We start from the raw sequence: 24626 nt of genomic DNA, 5'->3' as shown, positions 1-24626 counted from the left end.
TTTTGTTTTTTATTGTAACTGAGGTTGCATTGAGATTGTGTGGTGTGTTCATGTCTTCCTGAATGCATCCAAACACAGTTCTCTATTTGTAAACTGTTCTCTAATTTATAAACTAATTTGTAAGGGAAATGTTGTCTTCCCATAAAATTCAAGCTGATACACAGTTGCTAAAGCTTCACGTAGCTCAGTTGAGTTCCAAAAGTTTGAGATGTACAGCTAGTATGGCCTTGTCTTGTGGGGAATGGGAGGAAAATGCAAAGATACTCAAAAAATGTGTTGTTTAGGTTGATGTTTGGGATGACACCTACAAGGAAGAATTTATTCCGAAATCTAAAGAATGGTCAGAAAAAAAGTGGAGGGAAGTGTTGGGAGCACACTATCCAGGACAACTGTAACCTGTCTGGATGTCCAAAGTCATGCCATAAGGGCAGTAGGAAAAATTACTGCTTTGTAGCTGTCATGGAATAGTGAGACCATTTTAATGTAGACTGTATTATTTCCTCAGGGATGGTGGTGGATAAGTTCCTCACCTTTTTCTATCCACTCCTGGTCTCAAATGACAGAACTCCAGGCGTGTACACACAGCACTGTCATGGACACCCTTCCTGTGACTTATGTTGCTGTCCATAGAGCTGTTAAGTGGAAAGGTGTAGAGAAGATGAGCTATGGGACAAGGTGTGACAGACAGGTTGAAGCACAAGACATTTAAATCGACAAATTTTGTTCATCATGGTCAGACTCAGGCATAAGGGCCTATAGAGAGGATATGGGGTCTTCATCCATGGAGCTACTGAAGAACTTCCCTGGGCAGGGTCCTGAGCAGCCAGGTCACATTGGATCTGCTCAGTGTGGGGTTTCTGGACTGGATTACTTCCAGTCAGGAGGTCTCATCCAATAAACTGTTCTATAAATCTAGGGTAGCTTTTGCACCAACCTACCTGTTTTGGTTAGTTTCAGTATGAGGTGTCAATTTTCTTAGTTCTGGCTTGTAATGCTAGTCTTTAGTTTTGACTGTTCATGCTGTGATGAATTTAAGAAATCCCATGAGTAAGGCAGGGTATAATTACATTTTATAGCATTGTACTGAAATTTGTGTTTGTTATTGAGATGTTTTATGAATAAGCTAATGTATACTTTATGTTGTAGATTCCTATTGTACTTGACTTTTTAAAGCTATATAGCTGTGGTGCTTAGGAATGTGATTTAAGCACTGGACTTGGTAGAGTTAGGTTAGTGGTTGGTAAAGCTGGGCTCAATGACCTTGAACATCTTTTCCAACCAGAATGATTCTGTGTTGATAAATAGTGTTGACATAGGCTGAGCCTTTCCCTCTTCCCTCTTAAATCCCTAAGGAAGGAGAGCTGAAAGTTATCTAATAGCAAGAGAGAGCTCCCAACTAAAGAAGTGAGAAGCAGGAAGAGGTTTGTGATTTAGCATCACTGATGCTAATTTGGATTCATGGGAAGAGATGAGGAAGTGTACATGAAGGAGAGTGGCTGCAAATGTACTACATCAGTTATTGTCAAGTACGGTACAGAAAATGAAATAAAAAATAAAAACAGCTTAGAAATTTCTTTCCCAGTCCTTGCTTATCAACATCAAACATCTGCTTCAGCTGCTGTGACTTCCCCCAACAGTCAACATTACGGGTATGGTGAAACTCCTACTTAAACGCAAAACAACATCACGCTTCCCTGAGCTGCACCGTAATAATTTATTATGGTATGCATGTGATGTAGGATATGTTGCAGGGTTAAATGTAAATGGTTCCAGTGCACTTGGATGAGCATCACATACAGAAATTAGCATTGGCACAATTAATTTTTGTTTGTTATACTCTTAATGTTGCTAAGCTACAGAAGGAAATGGACTGCTCTAAGGAAATCTCCAAGTTGCTCACTGTTTGCACAGAATATTTTCAAATGTTACACCAATGATGTGGTATAGTTTAGCTTTTATTTAGTGTAAATAAAATGGGTGCCTCTTTTCAAAGCCACCATCTTAGTTTTAAAGTATTCCTGTCTCTGCTTGTTTTGAGAGTACTTGTACCTATAAATAGCAAAACATCTATGCTTGGATCACCTTTTTCATCAAATAAGCTTCTTAGTCAGACATGTACAGACATGAATATGATCAACTCTTGTATAGTGAGAAAGAACAATACATTTTTATTTAAGAATTGCAGTTACTTCCATTTATATCTAACTAAGTAGTTTCACAGACAACACAGCTCAGGTTCATACCCATGAATAAATACAAGCTGAAATACCTCATGTTAATAATATTGCTTACTAAGTCAAAGTGCTTAACTTATTTCCCCCATAAATTCCCAGGGCAGCCATGGATTGTAAGAGCCTGGAATATAAAAGTGAAATGCTTATGGTTTCATAGGCTGATGAACTGCCTAACACCAGTCAAAAGGAAGTCAAATCTTGACCTCTGGATGGATTCCCTCTCCAAATATGTTGTGATACTTTTGCAAAACTAAATAGGGGAGATTGATTTTCTTTGCTTTTTTCTTCTTTCATTCATCACAGATTTAGTTCATTTGCATGATCGCACAAACCCATTTGATGTTAAAAATTAAAAAGGCTTTAGGTAGGCAATAAGAAGACATTTGATATTAGTTTACTTAGCCCTCTTGTTTTCAACTGCTGATTAAAATATTGCAAGATCTTACTGTAGGTAGCAGAATTTGTAGTTTGATAGTAAAATAAGTTTAGATGTCTAATCTCTAAGAGTTGTACTAATTATTTAATAGAAATATTTTTATTGTTTATACTTCTGAAAAAAAGCAAGGTTTCAACCTGAAAGTATAGTACTTGTTCTGAAACATTTCCACTGTCCTCAGGTCAAAATTTACAGCTGTATTGCAGTGCAGAGCCCTGTATCTTTGTATTTTTCTCTTGCTTTTGCTTACTTGGCAGTACCTTACTTTAGAGGACAAGCTGTATTTTGAGTAGCAACAGACTTTTCACCTGTATTTCCCAAATGAAATTTTACTTCTATAACAGTTCTAAGCTAATGAGTAAATCTAATTAAATAGATACAATTGTGTTAAATTCTACAAGAGTATCATTATCAGACTTGGATTTTATATGTTGTTTAAAATATATGGATTTCATTTCAGTGCATATTAGAGGAGATATTTAGATCTCATCTCTTCCAGATGCAATTAAAATTATACTTACTATTAAAATCAGATCTTAATTATCTCTAGGTGAGATACTTTAGTCTAAAATAGATGCATTCATTTTAGCAGTGAAAAGCTATTGCTCAGCAAATAAGGACTTGCAGTAAACTGAGTATTTATCATCTGAATCAATTATTTAAACCATTGTTATATTTTAAGTCTATGAATATAATATCTTCACAGATGATTTATTTTACCAATGCCTAGATATGCCATTCTGTGTCACATGGGAGCTGGACTCAGAAATCAATTGCTGGCTCTTTAATATTAGATAGTTTTAGTTTCCTAGAAGGAATAAAAACCCATATGTGCTAACAAATATGTAGGTGAAGAGTTCTTGACCCTAAGGATGCAAAAAATCAGTACATGGTTAGCACATGAGATGACTCAGTCAGAGGCAGTAATGAACCCACTACACACACCACATGGTTTCAATTACAGCTTTATATGACTAGACGGCATGGTGCCAGAAACAAAAGATTGAAACAATTTAAATTATTCTCTTCTTCGTGGTTCAGATACTTGAGCCTCTGGTTTCTGTTCTCTTATTAATATTCACTTCTTTCTGTGCAGAGCTCAGACTTGGAAAATAGGAATTCATTGCTTGAATATGTAGAATGTCATCTCGTTAAAGGATGCCGTAGTATGACGCTGGTAATATATCAGTTAATTATTTGCTGTGTGGTAGTTGCCTTCAAGTTTTATGTGCTCAAGGTCAAGGACTATTTCTGGCAGTTGTCTAATTTGTCCCAGTCAAAAAAAGAGAAATACTTTTAATAGACAGTTAGCAAAATATAGGTCGTGGTCCCCTCTCCATATAATTACTTAGCAGTTTAATCCTTTACACCTCCAGCGGTAACATCTCTTCACCACCTCCACAACCTCAGGGAGGTGAACAATTTTGTCACTTTGCAGTAATCTTTCTTCCTGTAGGTGAAGATGTCTCACTGACCAGTGCTCCTCTGCGAAATGACAATAATAATTGTTTTAGCATGTGGAGATCCACTGACCAGTTGCTTGTGGCAGGATTCCTTGTTGCTGGTTTGTCAGACTGCCAGCTGACACACTGGCTTCGAATTTGCCTCAGCTCAGCAGGCAGTGGTGGTAAGTTGCTGTAGTGCTCCATTTCAGCTACTCCAGATTATTTTGATGATGCTTTATGAGAAAGCCTGGAATTGTAAAATCTTTGCAGGCTCTTTGCCCTAAACGGATCCCTTTTCAAGCTTATACATCACCTACTTCTCTTGGTGTGAAGGGATACTGAGGTTGCATAGCAACTGATTTTTGGCATTGCCATACACTGTATGAAAGAGACTGTGTGCACAGCCATCTGTCCCAGGATGCCCCACAAAGAGGGACATGGTGGCATTCAGGGGATGCAGACTCATCCTATGGCCTTCTGTTGGGATTCATCTATATTACAGAGCCAAAGGCTGAGGAATAGAAAGAGAATGAATCACTTCATCAAGCACTATTAAATGTTTTCTAAAGCCTTTGAGTACAATTTGAAGAAAGCAATGCTTTCTAATATCCTCAGGGTTTTTATTCTTTATTTCTTGCCCTCCCCCCCAACCCCCCTCTGTACAGGCTGTTTAGGCATAATAGATTTTAATTTGTAAAGCTTATTAAAATAGAAGAATAATACAGTCAGGTTTCCAATTACAACTCAAGTAATTGTGGTTGTAATGATTAAGAAAAGTAGGAATTGTGGGGTATTTAGTACTTTTCTTAAAATGAGACAGTCTAATACAGTTGAAAGTATGTAGATGTGAGCCTCGATGTAGGTTGCTAGATCTGGCTTTAGATAAAGCTGCTTTGTGCATCTGGAGCGAACAAATAAAAATATATTGAAAAGGTAAATCCCTACTTGTCTACCTGTATTAGCATTTTACAACATTTTGCTTTATAAAATAAGCTATGCTGATGCTTATTAAATCCAGTGATGCATATTTGCTTTTAAAAAGTTAGATTGTATGTCATCAAACTAATTTTATCTTAATTTGATATTTTGTCAGTCACCCGGAGTTGTTTCTGTTTAATGGCCACCATTGTATAGGACTGCATCTTAAGGATTTCATAGGAATCAGTCATGGATTGGCAGTGTTTCCCAATCCATTGTCAACATATATTCTGTTACCACTGTTGCACTTGTCTTCTCATTGTGGAATCTTTGTCTGCCATAAGTAACCTACCTAACATAAGCATTTGCCATAGTTGAGCTAGCCTTTTTTGGCCAGTATGCATCATAACCTCATGTAAAATAGTTCTTCTCTTGCTCTTGTCTTTGTTCCTTAAAATACTTCTGCCTCGCCGCTCAAAGGGGGATGATACATCATAAATGCCTGGATAAATAGGGACTTGGGGATACAGTCTATTTTACATGTTAATGCGACCAAATTAATCTAGTCTTTGAGATCTGATGTCCACATTTTTAACCTTGCAACACTATTGCATTCTCTTTAATATGGCTCTTCTTTTTTTTTTTCTTTTTTTTTCTTTTTTTTTTTTTTTCCAAGATCAGACCATAACCTGACATCTACATTTTTTCAGTTTTCATTTTTCCTGTTCTTCAGTGCTCACAATTGGTTTTTAGTTGCTTGAATTAAAATAATGACAATCAGTTCCTTAAGCTTATTCAGCCTGTTTTTCAAATTGATATCTATCATTTTTAAGTACTGTAACTTCAATTTTACATGAATTTTTCATGTGTTGAAATGTGGGATCAGGATGAGAACACTTGTGTGTGATGTTTCATCTTTGCTAATTTTAACTAGGTCCAGCTGTTTTTTTTCTTGTTCTGCAGTGTTAAACATAAAATAAGTAATTTAAACATGTGGTTCCTTCCCTTCTGTAAAATAGGTTTGACTTCTGGAAAAGGTCGAGAGTGAAAGTGTGTAAGGTGAACTGAGTGGCAGGTCCTTGTAGAATCTGAAGTGCTTTTGGACTTAGGACTTTTTAACCTTCGTATCAAATTATGTCTATACTTTCTACAGTAACTTTTCTTTCACAGCATTTATCACAATCAGGCAAAAAAAGTTCTACATGAAATACATATTTTTCAGCTTATCTACAACTTTGGAAAAAAATGACACGAAGAAACTTTATAAAGTAAATAATCAGTTTAGTTTTTATTAGAAATATCAAATGAAGATAAAATGTATTCATCTGAACTTTCTAAAACAAAAGAGAAGAAAATAACAGAGAAACAAGTCTCTTTGTTCTGTGTGAAAGAGAATACTTAATCACACATCAGCAGAGAATTAAAAAACTTAGCAATACATGAAAGTATTCTTTTTTTCTTCACTGAACAAATTAATTGCCAGCAATGGAAAAAACTACAAAGTGCTGCTTAAAAATTAAAAAAATACATATCTTAAATTTAATAAACAGGAGCTAACACAACTAAGATGAAACTGCAAAAATCAGCTAGCAACTGGCAATTGGTTTTGGGTCTCATCAGTTTGAAATACAGATCAAACAACTTTCTTGCAAAAGCAAGTGTATAAGGCTGATTCTGAGACTCATCACAAAAGCTTCTCTATGACACTCTCTAGTTTATTTGATTGAATTGCTGAAATCTGGTCAAACATGGAGGTCTTAAACCGCCTAATAATGTTCCTCATAATGTTGTTGTTATGCTTTTGCAAAATAGGTAGGAATAATATTCACTAGGAAGTAGCATTTCTCTATCAGTAGATGTGCTGAAAAGCATAGAAGGGGGATAAGAGGAAAAAATTGCCACCAAGTGGATCAGAAGGATGCAGGGGAATTACCTCCTTATCCCCTTAAACTGACCTACAGGAGTGCAATGTGTTACAGAAGTACAAGGGATACAAGCTTATCATCCTCCTGGAGGTCTCTGAAGAATTGCAATTTTTTTTCTATATAGTCATACACTTCTCCCTTTTCAGGGTTTGTATGATCTTGATAGTGATATTCTAGGAATAATCGCCGACATTAATTCTATACTGCAGATGTGTTTATTCAAGTATGCTTTGAAAAATATAGCGCTGGCTTGGTTGTCCAAGATTGTCAGAATAGCCAAAATAAAGCAAAAGGTGTTCACAAAAAAAATGCAACAGTGTCAACAGGGCTGAAATGTCCTCCAAGGAAAAAAGAAATTAAAACAATTGAAAATTTCTGATCAACGTGTTGCTGGTACCTACTGAGTACCTCCCACTTCCCAAATGGGGACTGTAATGAGAGAGGAGGTATAGCTGGGGCATGTCTGGCCTCAGAAGCATTAGGTGAATAATAACCCAAAGCAGAACCATTTCCAGCCCACACAAGCAGGGAATTGGTCTGCAATTTCTGGAGATGAAAATTAGAGTTGAATATTGAAATTTTCTGCATTTTCTCCTAATTTCTTTATCTTACTGATTATATTGAGAGTCGGTTCTCAGTCTGTTGGTTTTATTCAAATATAGAGGACATCTTTCAATAGTGAGTTGCCCTGCAATGTCTGAGACATTCAGGCTGCTGGAAATTATACCCAAAACACAAGAAATAAAGAAGTGCACATTTTATTAACTTTCTTTTCTTTATTTACCTTCTTCTTGTGTGACTTAAAGTCTTATCTCTAACATGGTACTGATATTTTTAGCAGCATAGGAAGGAGGTTCTTTTGTCACTGTCATACTACACAGTTCATAGGACTGTAAGAGAAGGGAATAGATCAGATCTAGTCACATGACTGAAATTCTGTGCCCAGTTAGTGTATCTGAGATGGCAGTTTGATTGACCTGAACTACCTTAATGCTTGAAGACAGTAGTTTATTAAAAGAAAACAAAAATAAAAAATGGCAAAAGGGAGCTTTATGTGTTGTTCACAGGCTGGATGACTAATGGAGATTCACCTTTCTGACAATTTTAATCTGTTTCTCTTCACTGAGCAACACCCATCAGCTTTCCAGGGTGGGTTTTTGTGGTATTCTGTCAATAGTGTTTATAGCAAAACAAAATTTTATTGTATGGTTTAGTTTCAAGTATTTATTTTAAGCCAGCAAGTGGAATGGTTTTGACTTCTACTAGTCAGGGCTGGTAGCAATTGATGAAAAAAAAAGATTAGATTACTGCTTAATGATGATGTCTTCAAAAGCCCTGGAGTGTCTGAGGAAGATAAGTCTCATGGCAAATCAATGAAACTTAGGCTCCAAAGACAGTTAGGTGAGTAGAAAATGTTGCTCTAATGACCTAAATGGTAGTTTTCTCTCATGCTCTCTCCATTGAAATATATAAGAGGGAACATGTCTATGTAAAAATCTCCAGCATCTCTGAACGTTTTTAGGCTGTTACAAATCCGAGTTTCACAGAGGTGTACAGCCATAGGACAAGAGAGAACAGATACAGGCTGCAAGATGGGAAATTCCAGTTCAATTGAAGGAAAAACATTTTACTCTTAGGGTGGTCAATTACTGAAACAGGTTGCCCAGAGGAAGTGCCTTAGTATTCATCCTTGAAGAAACTCAGAGCTTCGCTGGATGGTGTTCTGAGCATCCGTCTGTATTTGGACCAGCTTTGAGCAGCAGGTTGGACTAGATGACGTCTCTAGTTCTTTTTCAATCTACAGGATTCTATGAATCTTTGGTGTATATGTGTATTTGAGGAAGGTTAAAGTCTAGATTTACTTCCACTAGGCAGTGTGAAGCTTTGGAGCTTTGGGTTAGGTTTTTAAGCCTCTATTTGAACTCATGCTGTATGATTTTAATCCATGACAATGACACAGGAAGCTCAGTGGGCAGATATAACACAAAGTAATTGGTTTCTCAGAGGGTTGGAGTCAAGGAGACACTTGCTGAGTAACTAGCCTACCGGAATACCAGGCTCTGCATAAATAATAAATGCCTGTACATTGGGTGGCAGTAGTTCCCATTCTGAGGTAGTTAAATACCATCAAAATTAATTAATAGGTTTTCTTCCCTATATGATCACTTCGATGCTGTTAGGATGAACGCTTGTCTTGGAGACTGGAGAGGGCGACAGAGATGTGGGAAGAGATTTTTCCGAGGCTGTGTGAGGCTGTCATTGAGTTGGGAAAAAAGCTGGGAGTATTGAATTCTAGCTGAGCACAGTGCTGCTCACACCATCCTCTCTGTGCTGGGTTCAGACCAGCTCTGTGACAGAATGAAATAGCTGTATTTTCTGTTAGTGTTTTTTCTTTTTTTTGTGATGAACATTCTGAAATGCTGCTTCAAAGATTGAGGGAAAGTGTGTCCAGCAACACAGATAAAACTAAAGGACTTGATGCATAAAAGTAAATCTTGTCATAATTGCTGCTTACTTCTCAGGGCTGGATGCTTGAAATAGAATATCCAATGTCTGTTCAGGCTTCTTTTTTTTTGTCTGTCTTGGTACATTGACCTTTTTATCCTTTCTTTTTTTTTTTTAATTAATTCAAATTCAACTGTGATACGAATTGAACTGAAGGTCACGATTGAATTACATGATTTTGACTGTAGAAATTTGTCATTTTAATCTATGTATCATCATCTTGCTGAATATTAGCCATGATAAACTTGCTGTTGTTGCATTGTTGCCCTTCTATAAAGTTCTATATGTAGTTTTAAGAAAAATACATGTGGTTTCAAAAATGGGCACAAAGTGGAAAAGAATCTGAAGGATTTTTTTTCTTTAGAGGAAATGTGTGAGACTTGTGGTTAACAATTAGCTTTGCTATTTAAGTTTGTGGGAACAAACTTGTTTAGGGGTAACTGCAGTCTGTTGATTTAGAAAAAAGGTGTCTCTAGACAAATAGTTCTGGTAAAAGTAGGGATTCCTCTTAAATGAAGAATACAAAAGCTAACATTTGTTGAAATGTAATGATTCATTTGAAAGACCAATTTTCTTAATAGTTTGTGGTTTTTTTCACTAAATGATTAATAGGTTGATCCAGCCTGCATTTATATTACATTCTGATTCTGGATTATATATTCTCCAATGTCAAAGAGCTAAGAGTTCAAGTTAGACAAATTTTCATTATCAAGTTAGGGGTGGGGAACTGTAAATTACTCACCTCCACTGAGGAGACCAGATTTATAAATCTTTTCTAAGGAAAGGGAAGAAGGGTTTCTAATGTGTCTTGAAGTTACTAATTCTGATCATAATTTCAGTGTGTGGAGTTTATGGCCAATAACAGTTTCCAGATTAAGGAAAGATAACTTTTCAGCATTCATATTGCTTTCATTGCATTAGCAAGAGACTACTTTATTTCAGAGCAAATAAGCAAATTCTCCTAAAATGTCTATAATTGTACTTTTTCTCGAAATACAAGAAAAAAGAACCAAACAAAAAAAGCAACCACAACCCACAACCCAGTTAAATTTAATAAGAAAATCAGTATGGATCCTCTGCGTGTGTGTGTGTGTAAGCAGCTCCTGTGATCCATAACATCCTCTCTAATGGCATTCCCTACGGTTCTCATATATACTGGTGATCATGCACATTCCTGGGTTTTTATTTAGATATAAAAATATGTGCTGTTGAAATTATAAGAGGATGAGCCTTATTTTGATAGTTCAGAAGTCCTTTTAAGAATACCTGATATGTCTGTGGAAGAGGATAAATTAGTTAAAGCCGGAGTTTGTATGTGTTGCCCTTCATTTCCCTTTAAATCCTATCCTATTTTGTCATAATTAAAACATGAGTTAAATGCTCTGCATTCACGCAAATCAAGCAAGCAAAGCATGCAGATGTTTTTTACCACGTACATTTGCTGACCAGCTGTCATCAACATCTTTAAACTGCACTTCATATTGGATTGAATTGGAGATTATATTCTTACATAACAGGGAGAGTGATTAGGCTGAATTCTGAGCTCAGATTTTCTGAAGACTTGGAATAATTCTGTTGATTTAATTCAGAAAATTCAGAGTAAAATTGGTCAGCTTATCTTAGAGGACATACGAATATTGTAGAATCATCCAAAGCCATGCAGTGAAGATAATCTAACAGAATGAAAGAAAAACAAAATGAAAAAATTCTCATTTTTTCTAAGATAAGGTGAGCTATGACTCTATTCTTACAAGCGTGATATTTTAAATACCTGCCTATTCAGCTGTATGTGACTCACTTAACTGTTCTATTCCAGCTTTGAATAGCAGTAATGACATGTTTCCTGACATCTGGGTTAAGGTGAAAATGCTGTATCTGTCAGCTAACCTGTTTTTTGTCAGCCTACTATGCTGATAATTTTGTGTATATGGCAGAGTCATTAAGGGCTTCTCTGTCCTCTGGCAGGATGAAAATTTCGGTTTCCCATTCAGTATGAAGACATTTTTTATTTTCTACAAAAATATGTATGCTAGAATGCTCCTAATGTATAAACTATATGCCAAGACATCCGATGCCCATGTAAAAAGCACACACACTTTCTCACAAGTGATTTAATTTTTGTGAACTTTATTACTAAATACAGCAATAACTACTTATTTAGCAGAATATTATCCTGCAAAATTCATTAGAACAATGTTCATGAGAAAAGAATGCGACAATTACATTGTGAAGTATTTCATAAATATATAAAATACTTGGCACTTTATCCTTGTTTTCAGCATAGTTCATTTCATCACAGATTTATGTTCCAGTCAGAGATCCAAACACTATTGAGCTCTAAGATGTATGAACGATAGCAAATTTTCAAAATAAGAGAGTTTTGAAGGTGTCTGTGTGTTAAGTTAAATTTTTTAATTAATAGGAACATGAAAGGTACAACATCTGGGTCAGAGAGGGGCCTCAGTAGAACTGCTGTTTGAAGCCTTTCATTCTTGACCTCCAGGACTCTAATAAACTCTGTCAAAGTGCCATGCAAGCCCTTTCCTGTTGGCCTGTAGCCATTATTTAATACAGTCATTAAATTTAGTTTTAGGAGATATTGCATGATACATGAAGGTTTTTCATAAAACGGCTTTCCCTAAAAAAAAAAAAAAAAGACAACCTAGAATGAAGGGAGGTAGAATATTTATTTTATATACTGTGTTCAGAGGACCATTTTTAGAGAATATATTTCTCGGCTACACTGTGCTTTTGTATTCAAGTGCTTCACTAGCATAGGCCAGGTGAAGTGAAAGCTTGCAGTGAGCTTAGCAGGACATGTGACACTAAAAAACCCCGCAAATTAAAAGACTAATAGTGTTTTTTATTTTTTTTTCTGCTGTTCTGGAAATCCTCTTGCAGACCATGTAATTCTGTAGACACAATCTAAGATAGGCCTGCTGGAGACTTAGTTGTTTTGAGATGTATTTCCAATCTTAGAACACTGTGGTGAAACCAGAATTCTCTGTTCTGAAAGTAAACATTTTGAAGTGATGTCTGCAGTAGCGAAGGGCAGAGGGAGGCACTGTCTCACAGGATGCTGATACAAGAGGAGGACTTAATGCTGTTCCTTGTTTTGTGACTGTTGTGACATCGGGGGATATTTTTTAGTCTCTTTATTTCTTTTTTTCTCTCTTGTCTGAATTGTAGGATGGCAGTGGTAACAGTGATACCTGCTAACTGCAAGAATGCTTTGAGCTGTAAGCCTTGTGTGTGTACATTTGTTCAGTGGCCTTCAGTGTAGTGGGCTATGTACCTACACAGTGTTATTGTTATTGGACATAGCTGAAGGGTTTCAAATGCCAGTTGCCAATGGGGGCTGATGTGCTTAAAAGCTTGTAGTAGTTCTCTATGATATTGTTACTAAATCTTCAGTTCACCTTTGTCAGTAGTTAAGATCACTTCATCTTTAGTTCAAACACTGATGACACTATCCAAATAAAGATGTGAGGACATTTGATAATGAACCAGTAATGTTTCCTGTGCTCCACTTTCAGCAGAAATTGAGTTTTAATGAGGTTCCGTGTGGCTTGGCCAGATAGCTCAATCTAAACTAAGACAGAGGTGATACGGTCGTGAAAAGAGGGAGTAGTATCGTGTGACACATATTTCGACAACTGTTACTCTTTTTCTCTTTTTGGGGAAAAAATCCTTGGCCAAACAAAACCAAAACCCCAACATACAACCACCACAACACTGGCATTGTCTTGCTTTCAGAATTTAGCCTTAATTTCTGGCCACAAGTCACAGCACATATGAGGGTGAATCTTACAAGCTTGTACTTTGCCTTAGGATCTTGATACAGTTCTTCACATTAACTTAATGCTCATGTCTCTGAAGGCTACAGTTTCTAACCTTTAAAATCAATAAGACTTTTTCCATGGTTCTGAAATAGCAACAGCTGATATCCTGTTCCTTTGAGACTAGGAATTTTACTTCTTTTCTGGTTTTAGGGCAGCTCTAGGGAATTCTTGAACCCTGAACCCCACTGCACTGATCTCCTTGGGTAGGCTGCCAACTTTAGACCCCATGTTCTGTTCCCTGTACCTCACACTTGAATTAGTTGTGCAGGATAGCAGAGAATATGCAGTCAGATTCCAAGATTTGTGTTCTATTGTTGTGCATTGCTTCCTTTACTCTCCTATACGCAGAGACTCAGATACTTAGTTTCTACCTTCTGGAAGAAATTTAACCTTCCAACATCTGCTACACAGCAGAAAATCTGCTTCATGCTGGATACTCCAGAATTATTTTTCTGTTGTTTATTGCTCAGTCAGTCAATTGGTTGATATTCAAAGAAGTGAGAGTATGAAGAAGTGTCACTTTGCCCATATTTATGTATTTATTACTGCAGGCATTAATATATTGCTTTGTTTAGTGTAGTTCTCAATAGCCTGTCCCTCCATGAAGCAATCCTTCCTTAAGCAATTAGGTTCTGCAATCTGCTGCTTATTGCATCTTGAAAAGCATGATATAAATTCAAGTCAGGGACATTGTACTCTAGTCAAGGGACTGAGAGGATCGTAAAGAAAAATGAGAGTTATAGCAAATGTGTTTCCAATCTCTGTAGTACATATAATAGAAGGTTTTATTCTACAATTGTCAGAGAGGATCTCATTAGAGTTCATACTTTCCTGTTCCTGAAAAAGTTCTCATGTAGGGTACTTTAAAGGAAAGAGTTCACAGAGTTAAGATTTAAGGGCATAGGCTGCCTTCTAATACAGGGAACTGTGATCACAATGGACTGAAAAGTTCATAAGCTATTTTGAAGACAGTAGTAATATGTACAATTTGCTTTATTCAGAAGCTCCTTCATGATGCAAGTACACCTGCAGAGCTTCAGAAGGGAAGGAATTTTCCATTCTGTTGTCATCTGCTGGCTTCCAAAGGTAGCTGCCTAAAAATAATGGACAGGATCAGCTTTAACTGATTTCTTTTTTTAATAAGTAACTTATCCAGGACAGGCTGAGGAACTTAGAAGCACAAAACTTCAATTTGAGTAACCCAGTTATGGGGAGTTTTAGCCACTGGTGAATGAGGTGCCCAGGGTCATCTGTTAACAACTGCCAAAACTAAGGTGCTCTGTGCTGGTGCCCATGTCCAGTTGATGCTGGGAAAATACACTCATCTCTGTACCTGCAGCCTTGGAAAAGGCTTCCACAGCCTTCCTTTGGTCTTGGTAATTTGCACCCATTATATGTGCCAAAAATATTAACACAGACATTGCTATATATTTGAGAAAACTGGGAATTACTAATAGAGAAATCTGAAAAATCTGTGATTGGAATAATAAATGAATTTTCCCTTAGAATCTGTCTCCCAACAGTCTTTCAAAGAGAAACAGGTGTCCCCAAATAATACAGATTTGAGTCCTTAAAACAACATCTTCAAATGAAAGTAGGTTAATAAATGATACATAAGCTAAGAAAGGGAAATTATGATGGGATTTCTGGTTCAAGTAGGTTTCTAACTTTGGAAATTATGTTATTCCATTTTTGTTGTCATGGTCCACCATTTCTTTGCTTTCCTTTTCTTTTCCCTGTATCTTCTATTGACCTTCTGAAATTGTTTATTCATACTATTCCTTTTTTTTATTATTATTTTAAAGCCCAAAGTTTAATTTTTAAAAACCTTATATTAATAACCAGAATTAGTGAAGCTCTCTGTCCCAAAACAGACTCTCCTCTTCCAGGTGGGTGCATGTATGTTTCAGAGTGAAGATGCCTTTTGCTGCCCACACATTGCCCACTCCAAGGGCGTCTTTGTCAGAGCTTCTTGTCCTTGTGCTGCCCCCACTAGGGGTAGAAATGGGAAGGTGGAGCCTGCTTGCATTCCAGCAAAGGAAATGTCTGCTTAATCTCCTTCTGTCTCTCTCCCCTAAATAGATTTGATTTATAGGTTTTTGGTTTGTTTTTTTTTTCCTCCACATGGACAGCAGAGGTGCTGGGCTCAGGGCATAGGGAGGATTTCTCAATCTCAGAAGGAGTGAGACCCCTCTTTTCTGTTTCCTTCTAAATGTGTTCTAAATTTATCATTTGGAATTGGTTCAGATCATAACATAGCAAAATATTACTGTGCAAGCTGAGTAGCTGTGCCTTTTCCTGTAGTTTGGCTGTTCTTAAAAAAAACCTTAACATGTCCTTTTTTTCCTAATCACAAGCAACCTTTTATCACTGTGGTATTTCTAAACTGAAAACAAAACTAAAAACTGTTTCTGATCTGCATTAAAACCAAAATATTCTTAAATCGTTTTTTCAGTTCTTACACACATTCCTGTTGAAATCATTCAACCTTTGCAACAAAAAGTTTAAATTGATCAGATGTGGGGAGGCCCAGCTACTGCAGAAATTAGCTCCAGCCTGACATACGGAACACTTACCATTTGTTTGATCTTAAGGAACACTCTGATAATTTCCTTTATTTTAATTCACAGATGGGTATCATGTATAGCCAGTATGAGCTGATTGAAAAATCAGTTGTTTTTTAAAACCAAATTTCTGAATTTGAAATATACTGACAACACATTCGACAGAATCCTGGAAGCTGTTCCTGGGAGATGAGGTCATCTTGTTTTAATACAAAGAATATCTTAAAAATTCCTAATCCAGTGTAATTTGGGGTAATTATTAAATGCTTTTTAGGCTTACAGTATTATATCTAATGATTGACTTAGAGATCTTTTAAACAGTCTTTCTAGCTGCAGAATTGTTATTTAGGAAGCAAATATTTCATTAATTTCTGAAATTCTAGGAGACAATTTTCACTTTTTTTTGTCATTACAATTTCATGGCATAATACCTTTAAAACAATAATAAAATACTGCTTATTGGAGGAGTGAGCTCATCTTTGTTTTATGGTCATAGCTACTGGCATTTTTTTTTTTCCTGAATATACAAAACAATATGAAATATGACAAGCTTAACTCATGCTAGAAAGCAAATAATTGCTTCTGCCTTCTAGATGGCATGAAAGCTGGAGATGTGAGCTGGAGCAGATTTTGCTGTCCATTTCTAATAAACATGTGTCAGTCTACTAGGATATGTGCCTTGTTTTCATCCTGGGTGAGACAGATGGTTGTATAAACTGGGTAGCTCTGCTGAGAGATCTCCACATGTAAAATATATGCATTTATATCATTTGCATATAAGGACAGATGATATAAAGATCTTCCTTGCTCCACATTTCTCAATACTGCAAATTAGTCTTGAGTTACTTTGTCCTTTTAGCTAAATAAATGAAGTCTCAGAATGTTACTGTAAGCATCTCATTGGTCAGCAAGTGTCAAACTTATTGCTATTGGAAATTACTTCTGTTGGTAGTTACTAAATACAGACAAAAGAGCCTGGACTGGAACCAAGATTGACATTTAGATTTAATAATACAATAAGACTTTATTAAGCCAATAATAGGCAGCCTCACAAAATGAATTGAGCAGAGATTACCAACACATAGATCAGTTCCTTGGATCTTAAATACATAAATTATATTAATCTGTATTGATAAAAATTAATTGCGTGTTTTATATGGTCCAGATGTAATTATAGATCCAGATAACATTTCTTAGTAAGTCAACATAGCCTTTCGGGTTTCAAACCTTATGAACTATGCAACCATGACTTCAGGCAGAGCATGAGTTCTGTTTGGTTTTTTTCTTAAGGTTTCTGTCTTGCCTCTCTCCCTAGTGTAGTTCCTCTGTCCCTTCTGCTTTGACTCCCATTTGTTCTGAACTCTTGTACTGTCTCTGGTGTCATTATATTTGAGCCCAAGTTCACTCCTGTGACCAGTGATAGGATTCGGGGGGGGAAATGGCAGGGAGCTGATTCAGGGGAGGTTGAAGTTGGATATCAGGAAAAGGTTTTTCACCTTGAGGGTGGTTGAGCGCTGGTACAAGCTCTCCAGGAAAGTGGTCACAGCACCAAGCTAAGTTCAGGAAGTGTTTGGATGACTGTCTCAGCCACATCGTGTGATTCTTAGTGTGCCCTACACAGGGACGGGAGTTGGACTCTGTGATCCTGATGGGTCCCTTCCAACTCAGCATATACTATGGTTCTATGTGTATAAATATGTGCAGGTTTATGGTTGGAAATTTGTTCTGCAGACTCAAGGTTACTACTGTCCCATCAAAGACAGTGATACTGGAATCCTCCCCTACAGCAAATCAATGTGATAGGGTCTTAAATAAGCAGAAATAAGGAAAATAAGAATGTGAAACTTCTGTTACAATGTACTGATTCTTACCTATTACTTTCTGAAGGTAACCTGCTGGGGTTTTTTACTCCTATGTTATCATACTTTTTTTAGTGTGAGATATATAGGAGCTGTACTGTCTGAGCTCTTTTTTTTTTTTTTTTTTCTGGCCAAAAATCAAGACTTCCAGCTAGCTCATCTGCTCTGTAGATTTTAGTTTATCTGGATCACTACTGATGGCATTGCAGATAGGCTTATCAATTAGGCCTAGCTCTTGAAAAAATTAGCAAGTCTTTTAAAAAAAAATAATCCACATTTTAGGTAATAATTTATCTCAAACAGGTCTAAGCAAAACAACAAAGAGATGCCTTAAATGGATTACTGAAGATCCTTTTTCCCCTCTGTTGCTCAGCTTCAATTTTTGGTGGAGTCACTGTTACACTTCTTTTCTGATTGCTATTATTATTTTAAGCTTTCTGCCAAAATAGGTGCCACAGATCTTTTGTAGAACAGAATGTGAAAGGAAAACAACACTCAGACTTACACTAAAGATGAAAAAACATCATAGCCAATACTTTTCCCTTCATGCTGTTGAAAAATCCCCTTTTTGTGCACATTAACTTCAGTACAAAAAGTGTGCCCAGTGTATGTGAGCTGTTATGGTGAGGTGGTATTTTTTCATAAGGCTCTGTCTGGGTTTCTTAGCAATAAGTATTTTACATGTAACACTCTTGAGTTAGTTTGTTTTCAATGTGTATAAAAGCTGTATCTGACAAACAGGAAGGATCTGTTCTGTTCTAAAAAATCAATAATAAAAATAATTAAAAATTCCAGTTAATTTAATTTGGATGACAAGTTATTCTGTAATTAATGTAAAATGTATATCTTCATAGTCACATGTTTATTTGACAGGCCTATTAAGACATCTTCACTCTGAGACAGTAAAGGTCTGTAAAGGGGAAAAAATAGGGATTTTGAACATGACCAGTTTTTTTGTAAATTTGTAGAATTAATGTGTTTTTTTTTCTAAAATCTTGTCAGACCTCTCACTTCATCAAATAAATTGAGAGACATGTCCTGGGGGAAAGAAAAGCTTATGAAAAAAGAAGTGATGCGACACATGATTTTACTAGTGAGGGAAGAGCAATTATAAATCGTTGTTTTCACAGAGGCTTTTTCCTGTTTTTTTTACTTCTCTATGTATATAGCTATTTTTTGTCAATGTAACTAGCAACCTCTAGCATGCTAAAGCTGAGTTGGTGGATTAGAGGTAAAAGCAATGATCAATTAATGCTAAGATAGACACAATTTAATGATGTTGGGAATATATAAAACTGAATATATGGTTGGCTCTGTCCACAAATGCAGCTCATGTCGCTGTTTCCCTTGCTTTGTTTTGTTTTTCTTGAAAACTGCTTTGTTTCTTCTCATTAACATAAGATAAATGGAGTAAGTTTCATATCACCATTCACCATGCCCACTTGACTTGACATTTTCGTAGTTCAGATGAGACTAATAACCTTTCTGAGCTCTGCTCTCTTTAATGATGTCCATTCAATAGATGGGATTTGAGCACTACTGCCATGGTAAATAGTATACTTGTATCCAATTACAAAAAAAACAAAACAAAAAAAACCCACAAAAACCAAACACACAAAAATAAAAGCTGCCATGAGAATGAATATTTAACATTTTGATCAAAAAAGCAATGAAAAAAACCATCCAAAAATGCAATATATTTCTTTTAGCAAATGTTCCTTTGGAACATGATTGTTTAGTTATACATATTTATTTTCCCTTTATTTTCAAATTATCATGATCCAAAAAATATGCCAGTGTGGTAACTCAGTTTCCTGTTGAAATTATTTTCGTCTTCCACAGCATAAGACATTGATGTCAGGAGTTATTTTGAAGTTAAGTTTGGTGTAGCATCTGAATATGACTGTAGAACATTGCATAAAAAGACAATGAGACAGGCTTATGTGCTTCAAGATTTTTTGGTGGGGTCCTTAGATATGGATATGTGTCAGCTTTAAGGGCTTAAGTAGTAGAAAAGGGTGGAGACACAGAAAAAAAAGGGAAACCTCCCATTGGTCAGCTGGGCAGAGGGAAGGCAGGGTCCCCCAGATGAGAGTTGTCTCCAGTGCTGCAGGTGGTCCTCCTCCATGTGCCTGTCCCACAGGAACTGAATCATTCCAGTTCTGCTCAGGCTCTCCCCACTCATTCCAGCTGAAGGTGCCCCTAGTAACTGCAGCTGCTGGTGTGCCCAGTGTAGAAAAAAGTAGACATTTTCATGCCATGAGGAAACCAATGGAATAATATCAGGATTTGCAGCTGCAAAGCCCTGAGAAAACAGGACAGGAAAATCAGCATGGGAGCAGAGGGAACCCTCTGGCCCCAGCTGAGCAGTGAGGTCACAGGCCAGCTACAAAATTCCAGCTACATAAACTCCAGAAGGAAGGCTCTTAGGACCCCAAAGGATAATGTCCATCAGGCCCTGTGGAAAAAGAGACAAAAAGTTAGAACAGCCACAGCAAGCAAACTATTGTAAAGGAAAATATAGTAGTCCTGCACAATTATTTTTTTTGTAAGTTTTATACTTCTGTTTCTATCCTTTTCCACCTTCTACTAAATGATGGCTTGAGGAAAGACAGCAAAAGATATTTTTACGGAACAGCTAAATGTGGGAAGAATCTAAATGGCAAAGAATACTCCTGGAGAGAAAATGAGAGAGTAGGTGCTCCGTCTGTGAGGGTTTTCTTGTTTGCTACAGCACTCCCTTGGGCCTTTTTATTTCTGATGTTCTGTCTCTGTGAGGTGGTAACTTTTTTTGCAAGCCGTTCAGTTGAAGCAAAGATCCCTTTAGCCAATTTTTGTTGCCAAACACTGAGAGCTGATGGTGAGCAGGCTAGTAACCTTTATTGGATCCTGGAAAAGCATAAGCTGAGTGTACACTGAATGGAAAAGACACTGTGTAATATATGCAGGGTATGGAGTGACAGTGTGAAAGCATGTGCTCCTAGTGTCTGAGCTGCAGGACACCTGCAGTGATGGCATTTTCTAGTCCCTATGTGATTGTTGTAATGAGAGTTAAATGTTAATGAGAAAAAATTGTTTGTTAGAGTGAGCAGTGGAAACTCAGCTTTCATATAAGAAATGCCCTCTTGGCCTCATTGCTCTCTTTGCCAGACTGAGGAAAGAGGCTTTAAGGTTGCATGAACATGGCAGTAGCATTTTCTGGACACATACTCAATCCAGCAGACTAGTCACACTGTTCTCTTGCTTCAGTTTTTCTTTGGTGTAAATATTTTCTGGGAGCCACACCAGTCATGGGAAGATGTTCTTACTGTGCTCTCCAAACAAGCAATGTGTGCATCTACATGGCAATTATTATATAGCTCTGTTTTCTCTTCATCCTCTGAGACCACTGAACTGATCACATGTTGAGGAGACAAAAGGCCTCCTATCCCTGCAGTCACAGAAGGTTTCTGCAAACACTGATTTTCTTCAGATAACAAGAGAAAGCAGAGTTCTACTCAAAATTGGTTAAAAAAACCCAACCTCCTAAAGACCCCATTCACCATCTGACATCTGGCCATATTAGTGACCAACAATTTGATAGTGAATCAACTCACTAGTTGTATGTAGGTCTTCTCCATCCATTTGGCTGCATGTGAAGATTTTGCCTCAAAATGACTCAGTTTACACCTTAGAGGAAGAGTTTGGTCATATGGATCATGATATGAGTACACAAACTAAGGCTTATCATAGGCAGAATCAATGCCAAAATACACTATTTTAAATGGGAACTCCCAACTGAGCAGGAGCACCAGGGTGTGGAGAACCTGGCATGGAAGCATGCTGGAAGTTGCCTCTCCTGCTTGACATGGCAACTTTGTTAGTTCTGGGGGGTTTAGGGATGGAATTTTCAAATCACAAATTCTGTCTATGGAAGTAACAAGTGTAGGCATTATGTGGGGTGAGCCCATGTTACCCTTTCTATCTGCAATAGCCTCTGTGAATTTCAGTGAAGTTAATTAATCTTGAATGGCATCTAACTATTTTAACTTCTGTAAAGGTATAGTAATAGTAAGATAGACCTAGGCTTGAAATGTTAAGAAGTGTTTGTTTGCAAAGAAAAAGACAGAGGTAATCTATGTGTTTGTTTAATAGAAAGAACAAAGCATTTTTAACAGTCAGTGAATTAGTATCTTGTTTAGAACACAATTGTTTTTTACATCCTCTGGCTGGGCATGGCAGCAGCTTCTCCCACCAATATTTATATGCTAATAAAATAGTGAAATAATAAAACACAGCCAAGAGTGCATTTTTAACTTATATTGCTCATATTGGATCCTGCTTACAGACAGTTAATGGGTTTTTCCCTCTCCAGCTTTATACATTGAAAAATAGTTATAACAATAATAAGAAAGCTTCCTTAAATTTGTTTTCAGTAAGTTATAGTCACCTTTTAAAAATACTATATAATTTGTTAATCTATTTTCACTGCCAAACTGGTTGTCTTATTCAATAATAAATGGAATACGAAGCTTCCCCCAGGCAGAGAGACAGAATACCAGCCCCTGAAAGTCTGGCAGCTTAATTGACATGTGGTGGTAGCCTTAGGCAGAAGTTAATTTCTACCCTGTTTGTATATATGCATATACTTTTCATAAAGCATGCAGGCAGTACTGCAGATAAATTAAGACTAATTCATATTGTAGTTCCCAGGTATACACTTGTTGAAATGACACAAAGCCATTTCATTTCATGAGTGAAGGAGTTCCTCACAATTAACCAAATCTGTCAGCCTTGTAGGAACAGTATGTTTCCAGGCAGTTGAAGGAGGTTTTCAGAACGATATTTTTATTCAATTGCTATCCAGTGAATACAGCAATCTCAACAAGTAAAACTAAGGGTTTCAGAACTTATTCCCAGAAGATGTCCCACCTGCCTGAATGCTGCTATTTGTGACTAATAGTTACCAGACAGACTGTTAGAAAAATTGTAAACTTTATTCAGGAAAGCAGTGCCATGCATGCCTCACTCTTGCCTTCAGAGAAGTGCCAGGCAGGCCATCTTTAATAATGCATAATCCACAATCAGGTAAGGATAGAAATATCAGGCCATTAAAAGGTAAACAGAGAAATTACTTGAATTATTTTAAATTACATTTTTAGTTGTTAGCTATTTCCTTTCTCTCTGAAAATTGAAATCAGTGAATGAAGTCAAAGCTCCAGTGGTGAAACTTCTGACTTAGCGAAGGGATGGTTTTGCTCAGTGCCAGCTGTGCACTGGACAGTGGGTCCATTTCCCCTTCTGTGCCAGTCCTTCATACATATTGTGATTAAATTTTGGATTTGTAAGGCTAATCCATTTGATTATACCTATCAGTGCTATAGGCAGAGAAAAATTTATGCAGCTAATGATCTAAGGTGAAATATTTGGGTAAGACACATAGGATTATTAAAACTGTATGAATCACCCTGGTAGGGAAAAGTCTGTAAATAAAAGCTGAGAGGTTTATTTCTGTAGCCAGTGAGACTCTGTGTGCTTCTGAATAGGGCATCAACGTCAGGCAAAAACTCCAGATATATTTTTTCCAAGTACTTTAATGTACATACCATTGAATGTTGCATTCCTAAGTGACAAGCAAGAAACTTGTTTGAATTGCCCTACTTCATAAACTGAACTTTGTTTTTCTTTGATTTCACAATACATATTGTCTTGTTTTGAAAATGTTCTATATGAGAAAACACTTTTGATGATACAAATCATCACCTACAATAAAGTTATCCTGGGGTTTCAGTTTTTGGAATGACTGAGGAATTGCAAAGGGCAGGTATCACAGGAACTCAACAGGAGCATTACTTTCACCCCAAGTCACCCATTACTTTCAAGTCATGGAGCTGAAAATCTGGTTGATGATCAGAGACTTAATAGTAGCAGGTAATTACTAGCAACTTGCTCCTTGGTGGAGACACAGGAACTCGGGATGTGCTTAAAGCATGTTTAGCAAGAGCTGGGGTTTGGGACTCTCCCACTGAAGACTGTGACCAGGATCTTGGGTACAAAGTGTTAACTGCGTTATTGCAATAAATGACTATAGTCTTCTTTAGTACTTGCTTTATGTAACACACATAGTCAGCTCATCATACTATTTACCAGCATACCTTTGACCAGTCTTGCTCAAAGATTCAAGAAAGAACTGTTCTCTAATGGTGGGATATAATAAAAAGAGAAACGGGACAGCTACCTACTTACTGATGGGATGTCAGCTGCATTACTATATTTAGTCCTTCTCTACATAGGAATACATAGAACAGGGTGGCACAAAGAGGTTACTCTTCTAAGTTGATGTTGTCCCTGGATTTTAGCTGCTTGTCAATGATGCTGTTCATCAGGGAAAGGTGCCAGGAGTGTGTGTGAGAGCATGTTAGATACACGGAGAAATACCCGTAATGAATCACCTGCAGGTAATCTGCAAAACCCTGCTATGCTCATTTGCTTAAATTAAGTTTATGGATAATTTATCACCTACTTGTCTCTTGAATAAATTACACATACATATGAAGACAGAAAAACTGTAACAAGTGTTGCTTTTGGCTCTGGCAAGTAGGCATGTGAGACTCTCTTATCAAATATCTCACAGGCTGTTCTGTTTAGCAGGTAATGATTGTGAACAAATGATTCATTCTTGTAGCTATTGTTTTTGCAGTACAAACATTAAATATTCTTTCACTTCCATGACAACTTAGAAAACATCTATTATATTTGACATGTCAAAACAAACTCTGATTTATTAAAAGAAAAAATCAGAATTGAGTTTTAAAACTGACTGTGGTTAGAAGCTACAGTTAATTTCCTTTCATATACTGTCATTTCAAGTTCCCAGTATATCTTTAGTATGAAGATATTACATTGAGTTGTAAATATA

The 24626-nt window shown here is 36.8% G+C and overlaps 1 protein-coding gene across 1 annotated transcript in view; it reads left to right on the top strand.

Annotated features, from left to right (window-relative positions):
• TENM2 (teneurin transmembrane protein 2) overlaps nucleotides 1-24626 on the top strand; it is a 468850-nt gene that overhangs the window by 70512 nt on the left and 373712 nt on the right. The gene's annotated exons all lie outside the window — the stretch shown is intronic.

The sequence above is a fragment of the Chaetura pelagica genome, unplaced genomic scaffold (genome assembly GCF_000747805.2).
Source record: "Chaetura pelagica isolate M959 unplaced genomic scaffold, ChaPel_1.0 scaffold356, whole genome shotgun sequence".
Classification (NCBI taxonomy): domain Eukaryota; kingdom Metazoa; phylum Chordata; class Aves; order Apodiformes; family Apodidae; genus Chaetura; species Chaetura pelagica.
The sequence above is the reverse complement of the archived record's forward strand: the minus strand, read 5'-3'. Positions and strand labels throughout refer to the sequence as shown.